Source organism: Myxine glutinosa, chromosome 6 (assembly GCF_964187855.1).
Source record: "Myxine glutinosa chromosome 6, kmMyxGlut1.1, whole genome shotgun sequence".
Lineage (NCBI taxonomy): Eukaryota > Metazoa > Chordata > Myxini > Myxiniformes > Myxinidae > Myxine > Myxine glutinosa.
Window position 1 is genome coordinate 108,938,337 of NC_136266.1, and position 10,341 is coordinate 108,948,677.

The 10,341-nt window shown below is 54.7% G+C and overlaps 1 protein-coding gene across 1 annotated transcript in view; it reads right to left on the bottom strand.

Annotated features, from left to right (window-relative positions):
* The window catches only part of LOC137430172 (uncharacterized), a 34,486-nt gene extending 24,305 nt beyond the window's left edge, over positions 1-10,181 (bottom strand). The window contains exon 1 of the mRNA XM_078780364.1: positions 10,094-10,181. The gene's annotated coding sequence lies outside the window, so the exon portion shown is untranslated. The remainder of the gene's footprint in view (positions 1-10,093) is intronic.
* Positions 10,182-10,341: the final 160 nt, after the last annotated feature.

The following is a 10,341-nucleotide window of genomic DNA, read 5'->3' on the forward strand; positions in this document are numbered from 1 at the left end:
AGGGGTAAGGGGTGGAGGGGGAGGGGGAGGGGGGAGGGGTAGGGGGAGGGGGGGAGGGGGAGGGGGAGGGGGAGGGGGGAGGGTGAGGGATGGGAGGAGGTGGGAGGGGGAGAGGGGAAGGGTAGAAGGGGAGGGGATATGGTAGTAGGGAGGGGAGGGGGAGGGGGAGGGGGGAGGGGTAGGGGGAGGGGAGGGAGGGGGGAGGGGGGAGGGGGGGAGGTTACATTACACCGATTTACATTGAAAACTGCTGAAATATGTACGCAACTTCAACTTAGCACAGTTTCGTAAATACTCGAGATAAATCCATGCGGTAAAAGATTGCTGAGACTGAGAGTTGCTAAGACCTACGACTTAGAAATTCCACCTGGACACACTTCAGGGGGCACTTTCAAAGGGGAGATGTGCTTATTCTTTCTAAAAAATATTTTAGGTGTGGTATAGACACGATATTTGCATGCATCGGTTTCAAAAATCGAGCAAATATGGTAAATATTACTCACGTGAAACCAGGATCCGTCTCGGTGGTAGCCATGAGTGTGTAGATGTCACATGATCAGTCATGAAGAGTGGTTAAGTCCAAAATATGACATACCATGGCATAAAAACGATTTGCCCGCAAAGCATTGCACCGCAACGGCGGTCACAGAGTGCCATGCACAGCGTGACGTAAGTAGTGCGCGCAGCGCCCCTGGCGGAATTACCGGTCCCTATCAAAGACATTTAATTCATATCGCACAAAATCGACAAAAATCGACACAAAACACGATCGCTTTTCGCTCTGAATTACGTGCAAACGTGTGACGGAAATCACCATCGTCCAGCATCGAATGCCAACCAAGATGGCGCCCGGTAACTGCATCTCCACCTATGTGGAGTGAATGGCAATGGTCACATCACGTGATCGCTCTGAGCGAATCAGTCTAGCGGCGGGGATGGAACATCACGTGATCGCTCTGAGCGAATCAGCGAGCTGCTCGCACTGGCTGAGATTAGCGGGTACTTCGCTGAAATGCGCTGAGGTAAATATGAATAAAAAATATGGATCTCGTCAAATATTGTTTCGGCCATGTTCGTCCCAGGCTCAATGGCCATGTCTATGCCAAATATCAAGCACGTGAGCCTCTCCGTTTCGGAGTCTATCGGTAACATCACACACACACACACACACACACACACACACACACACACACACACACACACACACACACACACACACACACACACACACAAACTGTGTTATATATATATAGATTATGATTATGAAAGCACTGCTTATAGTGAAGATTACACTTATTTAAAGTAAAGTTTTACGACCATGTATGATCTGATCCTTTCGATGATCTGATCTAATATATTATAATACTGTGGCGGGCACAATGATCAATAATTCCGCGCACCAGTGGGTGGCGCGAGCGTCCGGGCGTGGAACTGAGATACATGCCCCGCCTTTCGGCCGATCGGCCACGCCCGGGGGCAAGGCGTGGCCTAGGGAAATATATGCGGGCTCGAAGGTCGAGCCTGCCCAGTGCTGATGTGCGAGCTTGTAATAAAGTGCTTTCGTTTGTACCACGCGTTGTGGCCTACCTTTTTGGCAAACGAGTTGTGTGTGCACAGCACCACACTGGTGACCCCGACTGGTTCAGCCGTCGCTGACCCCCGAACGTGCCATGGCTACCAACGCCGTCGCCGTCAAACTCCCGGAGTTCTGGGAAGCGCAAGCCGACGTTTGGTTTGTGCAGGCCGAAGCTCAATTCCAACTACGGGGCATCACGGCGGACGAGACCATGTACTACCATGTGGTCACCGCCCTCGGGCCCGGCACTGCCGCCCACGTCGTGTCCATCCTTTGGCGCCCGCCGGGCGACCACAAGTACGCGGCGCTCAAACGTCTCCTCCTCGCCACGTTCGGGCTCACGGAGGTCGAACGCGCCGACCGCATCCTGGACCTTCCCGCCCTCGGCGACACACGACTGTCCGTTCAGATGGATTTTATGCTGTCCCTTCTTGGAGGCCAGCGCCCGGATTTCCTGTTCCGAGCACTTTTCCTCCGCTAGCTACCTGTACAGGTGCGCCTCGCGCTGGCCGGTTCAAAAATAACGGAACCCCGCGCCCTGGCCGGAGAGGCCGACAAATTTTTCGCGGCCTGCGACACGCGGTCGGTGTACGGTGCTGCCGTAGTGGCTCCCGGTGCGGAGGCTACAGCGCCCCCTGCTTCCCTCGTGGCTGCTGCTACGCCCCGCCCACTACCACCACCACCACCGCCGTCGGCACGGCCGACGCAGCCGCCACAAACCTGGTGCTACTATAATGCCAGGTTCGGCCGCAAGGCTAGAACGTGCCGCCCGCCGTGTTCTTTTGACGGGTCGGGAAACGACCGGGCCGGCGCTCACTTGCGGCCATGAGCGTTGGCCATTCCGGCAGCCTCCTGTTCATCACGGACACCTCGTCTGGTCGTCGTTTTCTGTGCGACATGGGAGCGCAGGTAAGCGTCCTCCCTGCCTCCGCGTCCGACAAGCAAGCCGCGGGCCGGGGCCCCGCTTTGCTTGCCGCCAACGGAACACCCATCCGCACATTCGGGAAGCGTTGTCTCTCACTGCGGTTCGGAGGGCAGCGCTTCCAATGGTCGTTCGTCACCGCCAGCATGCCAATGGCCCTGCTCGGGGCGGACTTCCTTTGTGCGCATGGGCTGTTGGTGGACGTTAAGCGTCGACGTCTCGTCCAGGCCGAAACCTTCAGCTAGCTCGCTTGTTTGCTGAGCGGCTCGTTGAGCAGCTCGCTGAGCGGCTCACCGAGCGGCTTGCCGAGTGGTTCCGTCCCGGCGAGGTTAGTCTGTACGCTTCCGGCAGCGGACGAGTTTACCCGCCTCCTCGCCAGTTTCCCGGCACTCACGCGGCCCACCTTTTCAGCGGTGGCCGTCAATCACGGGGTGGAGCACCATATCCCCACCGTCGGCCCACCAGTCTACGCCCGGGTGCACCGCCTCGACCCCACAAAGCTCGCCGTGGCGAAAGCGGAGTTCGCCACGCTGGAGCGGCTGGGCATCGTACGGCGCTCCAACAGCGCATGAGCCTCTCCTTTGCACATTGTGCCCAAGCCTGGCGGCGGATGGCGGCCGTGCGGTGAGTACCGCCGGCTCAACGATGCCACCACCCCCGACCGCTACCCCGTCCCGCATATTCAAGACTTTTCCGCCCGGTTGGCAAACACGACCGTTTTCTCCAAGGTGGACCTCATCCGGGGCTACCACCAGGTCCCCGTACGACAGGACGATGTACCAAAGACGGCCGACATCACCCCTTTCGGCCTCTTTGAGTTCCTGCGGATGCCTTTTGGGTTGAAAAATGCAGCCCAGGCGTTCCAGCGGCTCATTGACAGCATCTTGCGCGACTTACCTTTCATCTACGTCTACCTGGACGACATCCTAGTCGCGAGCGCGTCCCGGGAGGAGCACCTGCTCCACCTCCGCACGCTCTTCGAACGCCTGGGCCAGCACGGCCTGATAATCAACCCCGCAAAGTGCCGTTTCGGCGTCACCGCCAGACCTCTTGGGGCACTGCATCACCAGGCACGGGGCCATCCCTTTGCCGGCCAAGGTGGAGGTGGTCAGGAGTTTCCCGAGCACCCGCACGATCAAGGGGCTCCAGGAATTCCTGGGCATGGTGAATTTTTATCACCGCTTCGTGCCCCACGTCGCCCAGCTCCTCCGCCCCCTGCATGAGGCCCTCCGGAGCAAGCTGGGCAAAGGTGACATCGCCTGGACGGAGCCGATGGCCGCGGCGTTTGCGGGCGCAAAGCTGGCCCTGGCCAACGCCACCATGCTGGCGCACCCGGCGCCCTATACACCGATCGCCCTCACCACCGACGCGTCGGACTACGCGGTGGGCGCGGTGCACGAGCAGTGGTTGAGTGGTGCTTGGCAGCAGCTGGCGTTTTTTAGTTGGCAGCTTCGCCCGCACGAACGCCGCTACAGCACCTTCGACCGCGAGCTGCTCGGGCTCCACCTGGCGGTCCGACACTTCCGCCATCTGCTCGAGGGCCGCCCGTTCACGGCTTTCGTCGATCACAAGCCCCTTGTGTTCGCGATGGCCAAGGTCGCCGAGCCATGGTCGGCCCGGCAGCAACGTCACCTCTCTGCCGTGTCCGAGTACACGACGGACATCCGTAACGTCGCGGGTAAAGACCACCTGGTGGTGGATTGCCTTTCCCGGTCCGTCACACACGCGGTCCATCTCGGGATCGACTGTGCCCGGATGGCGGAGGACCAGACCGCCGACTCCGACATCCAGGCCTTGCGGACCGCCGTCACGGGCCTCCGCGTCACCGAGGTGCCGTTCGACGTCGCGGGCACGGCCCTCTTGTGCGACGTCTCCCTCGGCCGGCCTCGCCCCATCGTGCCCGCTGGCTGGCAGCGCCCGGTTTTCGACGCCATCCACGGCCTGTCCCACCCGGGCACGAAGGCCTCCCAGAAGCTCGTCGCGGCAAAGTTCGTCTGGCATGGCCTCAGGAAGAACATCCGCGACTGGGCCAGGACGTGCCTCGCGTGCAGGCGCGCAAAGGTCCACCGCCACACCCAGGCACCGTTGGCCCCGTTTACGGTGCCCGAGCGTCGGTTCGACCACGTCCACGTCGACTTGGTGGGACCTCTGCCCCCCTCGCGGGGGTTCACCCACCTCCTCAACATGCTGGACCACACCACCCGGTGGCCGGAGGCCGTGCCATTGGTGGCGACGGCTGCGGCTGACGTCGCGCAAGCCTTCATCGCCACGTGCGTTGCCCGCTTCGGTGCCCCCTCAGACATCTCGTCCGACCGCGGCCCCCAGTTCATCTCGGATCTCTGGGGAGCGGTGGCGCAAGGGCTCGGCGTCAAACTGCACCGCACCACGGCCTACCACCCCCAGGCCAACGGCCTGTGCGAGCGCTTTCATCGCTCAATGAAGCCCGCGCTCCGGGCCAACCTCCGTGATGGCAGCTGGGCCGACAGGCTCCCCTGGGTCCTGCTGGGCCTCAGGACGGCGCCCAAGGACGACCTGCGTGCGTCCTCGGCGGCGCTGGTCTTCGGACAACCGCTACGGGTGCCGGGCGAATTTATCCCCGACTCCACGGCTACTTGGTCCGCGGAGCAACAGCGCTCCACCCTGCAGGAGACCGCCAGGAGGTTCGCCCCGGTGCCGACGGCACACCACGGTTGCCCGTCCTCCCACGTCGCCCCGGAGCTTCGCACGGCGGAGTACGTTTACGTCCGGCACGACGCCCACCGGGCACCGCTGCGACCCCCGTACGACGGGCCCTTCCGCGTGCTGGAGACCGGGGACAAACATTTCACCGTGGACATCATCGGTGCTCCGGATCGTATCTCCGTGGACCGCCTCAAGCCGGCCCACCTCGATCTGGACCACCCCCTGCAAGCAGCTCTGCCTCCGCGTCGAGGCCGCCCCCCGGCGGTCAGGCCCCCGGCACCCCCCAGCCCCGCACGCATCGCCAGAGGGCGTTTCGGCCGGGTCATCCAGTTTCCCCGCAAACTCACCCTTCAGGTGCGCGGGAATTCTGGGAGGGCGCGTGTGGCGGGCACAATGATCAATAATTCCGCGCACCAGTGGGTGGCGCGAGCGTCCGGGCGTGGAACTGAGATACATGCCCCGCCTTTCGGCCGATCGGCCACGCCCAGGGGCAAGGCGTGGCCTCTGGACATATATGCGGGATCGAAGGTCGAGCCCGCCCAGTGCTGATGTGCGAGCTTGTAATAAAGTGCTTTCGTTTGTAGCACGCGTTGTGGCCTACCTTTCTGGCAAACGAGTTGTGTGTGCACAGCACCACAATTGTTTTTTTTGTTTGTTTTTTTTGTATACTGAATCGAGGCTTGTGAAAGAGCTAACATTTATTTCACAAACAAATCAACCAGACAAACAAAATATACAAAAAGAGGGAGCGGAAGACAAGATGGGAAGAGAAGGGGAAGCACACAACCACAACATTTGAGAGCAGGGAGAAGTGTGGGAGGGAGAGGGTTTGGGGGCAGGAGGCGTGGGAAGGGGAGAGGGGGGGCGGGGGGGGGGGGGAGAGGTATAAAACACAAGGGGACCGAAATTAGCGGGGGTAGAAAAGATCAAGGTTTTGGATGGGGGAGGATAAGAGATGGTGGTGAACAGCTGTTTTAAAGACCTGGAGGGTGGAGTGGGATTGAAGAGAGTGAGGGAGTACCATGTATGGTTTGATACTTTCAATGCCTTGACCAACAACATGCATTTTAAGGCAATTTTCCCTGCTAGAGCGGGGGTTAGCCTTGCGGTCCCCATGACAATCTTATCCATTTTTAATGCCTTGACCGAACATGTTAAAATGTCATGCATGTTCTAATCCTTTCAATGACCTGATATCGCATGTTTTGGTGTCATGCATGTTCTGATCCTTTCAATGTCCTGATCTAACATGTTATAATATTGTCGCGCGAATCCCTCGGTTAATACCGTAGGACCGCGGATGACCGAACAGATTTACTTGAGGCCACGATCAATTACGGATTCGACTATAAAAGCACGGGCGGAGGAAGGAAGAGGAAGAGCGGCAAGCGCTTACCTGTAGCGATCCGACGGCAGCTCCGATCCTGGAGGAAATGAATTCAAACGGGAATCCGGGGTAAAATGTACAAAAATAAACAGGTTTATTTCAGAACCAGATACAACGAAACGCGACGGAAGAACTAACTATGGTTCCTAAACCGGGATCCCGCACTCCTCACTTCGACAACAGCACAGGGGGGTTGAATTAAATAAAGAAATCGTCGTGTTGTGCGTGTCTGTGGGTGCGAGCTTATCTGTCTGTATGGTGTGTCCGTCGTCCAACGCGGATCCGTCCGGCTCCGATGCTGGCGCGAAGAAGGCCTCAGTCCGCCTAGTTTGCGCGCTCCGCTAGGCCCCGAGCGACCCGCTCAGCGGCACGCCTCGCTCGCCCCTCGTCGGTTGCACACGAGGTCGTGTTCGCTCACAGCACCGAGCCTCGCTCCCAGCACCAAAAGCACCACGAAGATTCAAAAGCACCACGAAGATTCAGGGAAGACGCCAACGACCACCAGGGCAGAACGCAGGGAAGAAGAACCAGCAAAGCCGATCACCAACACGCGAAGCACAAGCCAGAACCCAGAACGAAAAACCTCTCAATACGAATCAAGAGCGAAGAACTCAGAACGAAGAGCCTCCCACGAAGAACGAACAAACCAGCACGAACTGAATACGAAGACTGAAGAACTCGGAGACTCCAGAATGCCCGCCAACCACCCGTTTTGTTCCCCGTGGTCTGACGTCAATTCTCGCGTGTTCCAATCCATCCCTCCCTCCTTTGCGATATTTTTGCACGTTCCCATGTCACCAGCGCTTCTCTTCTAATCAACGACCCCCGTCTAAGTCGTGGTTTGGCGCCCTCCGCCCTGATTGGCCGAATGTTCGCGCCTTCCGCCTCAACCAATCACACGTCCCTGGGCGTGGTTATAGCCTGCCTTGCACGATGTTTAACGCCCACGCCGGCGTTGTACGCGGCCGCTTCCTGCTTGTCTTTCCGGTGCGTCTTTTTGTAAAGGAGGGGATTTAATTAATGTGTGCACTCAGGGACCTATCTAAGTGTCTCAATGATTGCGTTGCCATAATGGACAATGGATTGGCGACAGAGGGAACGACAAACAAAGGAATTTTATCCATAATCTCTGTACTACTTAGCACGCCCCGCCCCCTCGTGGCGGGGACACAGACACAACTAAAAACCGTTATCCGGGCTAAACACAGAAATTACAGGTAGACTCCCTATCATGACAGTCGAGCACCTACCTATGCAGATGTACCTGGATCCTGGATATAGATATTCCTCTACCCCCCCCCCCCCCCCCCCCCCACATAACCAATATCATGCACGGTCGAATCCTTTCAATGACCTGATCGAGCATGTCATAGTGTCATGCATGTTCTTAACCTTTCAATGACCTGATCTAGCATGTTATAGTGGCATGCACGGTCTGATAATTTCAATGACCTGATCTAGCATGTTATAGTGGCATGCAAGTTCTGATCCTTTCAATGACATGATCTAACATGTAATAATGTCATGTATGTTCTGATCATTTCAATGATCTGATCTAACATAAGTAATAATAATAATTGTATAACATTCACATTTAGAAAATTCGATTTTTGATGGTTTTATTACATTGTTCGCTTCCTGATGGGGTGAAATGTCGTACATGATCTTACATTATCACATACATCATGAAATACAAGTTTTCCAACAAATTTCAGAATCTACGACCGTTGACGGTCACAAAGGTCAAATTTTCAAAGTTGTCGGAATCGAACAGAATTTTCGGTATTGTGTAGCTAACTAACCTCAAAACTGATTAGACATTATTTTCTATCTCATTTCAAGGTCAGTAACCTTCGTTTTGACATTTCCAGGCCAGCACCACACACAATTACATACAGCTGGCTCTTAAAGGCCTGCGCATGCAGCGCATTGGGGCCCTTTGTAAATAGGCATGCACACCGCATGTCGGGGGCCGACACCTACCACGTGGGCCCCCGACCCCCCAGTCCGGGCCTGTTCCGGTTATAGTCCGTCCTTTGTCATTGAATACCGCTCGCTCGTGAACCATCGTCGTCTCCTGACGTCTTTAATAAAAGTGGTATTTTTGTACATTTTAATTCCGTGTCCGTTTGAGTTAATTTATCCAGGTGCGAAGACGTCGGGTGTACCCGTGCAAGTAAGCGCTCACGGTTTGTCCTCCACTTGCTCCATGCAAGTACAACGAAGGTGCGCCATTGAATCGAACGCCTCGGAGTTAAAGCTCGTTTTGTCATCCGTGTCGCCCTGCAGTGTTCACCAGAGGGCAGACACATGACAATATATTTGTGTATTTAATTTGAAAGCAAAAACTATAGCACTTCGGTGGAATTTGTTTTGAAAGCCATTAACTAGACCTATTGGCCGATGTATATTCCAAGTTTCAATGTATAGCCCTTGAGGTATGAGTGCCAACACATTTTGGGTGGACGAAGACACCAACGTGATTTTGAGGGTTTTCTCAATGGAACCCTTGGATGTGGACAGAAAGTGCTGAAATTTGGAACATATTACCTCGATGTACAAAGCATTTACTTCTGGAATTTGCAGCTGATTTTGTACAGCAGAAGCTGAGAAACGTATTTTCAGTCCCCCTGTTAAAGCTGCATACAGAGAAACGATCCCTTATACAAAGGGATTTTTGTACGGGATTTTGTATACGATTTCATATTTTGTATACGATTTTGTATTTTTGTATACGATTTTGTATACGATATACGAATCCATAAAAAGGATTTTGTATACGATTCAGTATACAAAAAAAAAAAAAAAAAAAAGGGAACGGCGTTTTGCACCTCCCTTTAATTTGAAATCTTTCTGAAGTCTGCATTTGCAATTGGTCACTGACTTTGACAAGAATGGAAATTTTTATTACGGACCCTCAGTAAACGAAACGCTACATATAGCGAACAAACAGTTTCAAATGCAGCACCTCGCCGCTATTCGAGCATTTAAACTGCATCAGATGTGGCAATAAATGTGAATGGTTGCTCCCAGCTTGACGGCTCGATGACAAAAGACACCATTTGCATTCTAGCCTTCTTCATCCCGAGCCCGTTTGAAATCCCGTGCGGACACAGGCAACTTGCTAGTTAATTATACTGTGCAACAATCACAGGACATGGATTTAGGGGTTTAAAAATAATATTTATGGCATTTATGGGGTCTTCCCATTGTTACCACCCGTCATAAACAGGAACTTCAGCTAGTTGGTATAGCTGGTCATCTATAAATCTCTCATTCTGATGTACCATATTCCGTTAATCAGTGATGCCGAAGCAGTTACGTACACAAATATGAATACCTAACTCGAACCACACTCCCAAATTTCCTTTCCCTCTCTTAATCCCAAATGGCATGCCTCTTATTCGTACTTTTTTTTTTCATTAATTCCCCCAATTCCGACCTCCACTACATAATAAATGCCCCACACTATTTGAGGAAAGAGGTCAACCGTTTATCTACTAAATTCTATTACCAGGGATCTTACCTGATCTTCCACACCATGTGAAATATATTCGACGAAATGATAATGCACCTCTTCGTTTTCAAACTTCGATGATCGTTGGAGGCACAATCCGATTGGCCACAGAACATGAGCCCATTGGTCAATTGACTGGGCGGATCATTGGGCCTAAGAGCGAGCCCATTGGCCACCAGAGGGGGGGTGAGGGCTTGGAAAAAAGGAGCCCATTGGTTACAACACAGAGCGGATCATTGAGCCTTCGAGTGAGCCCA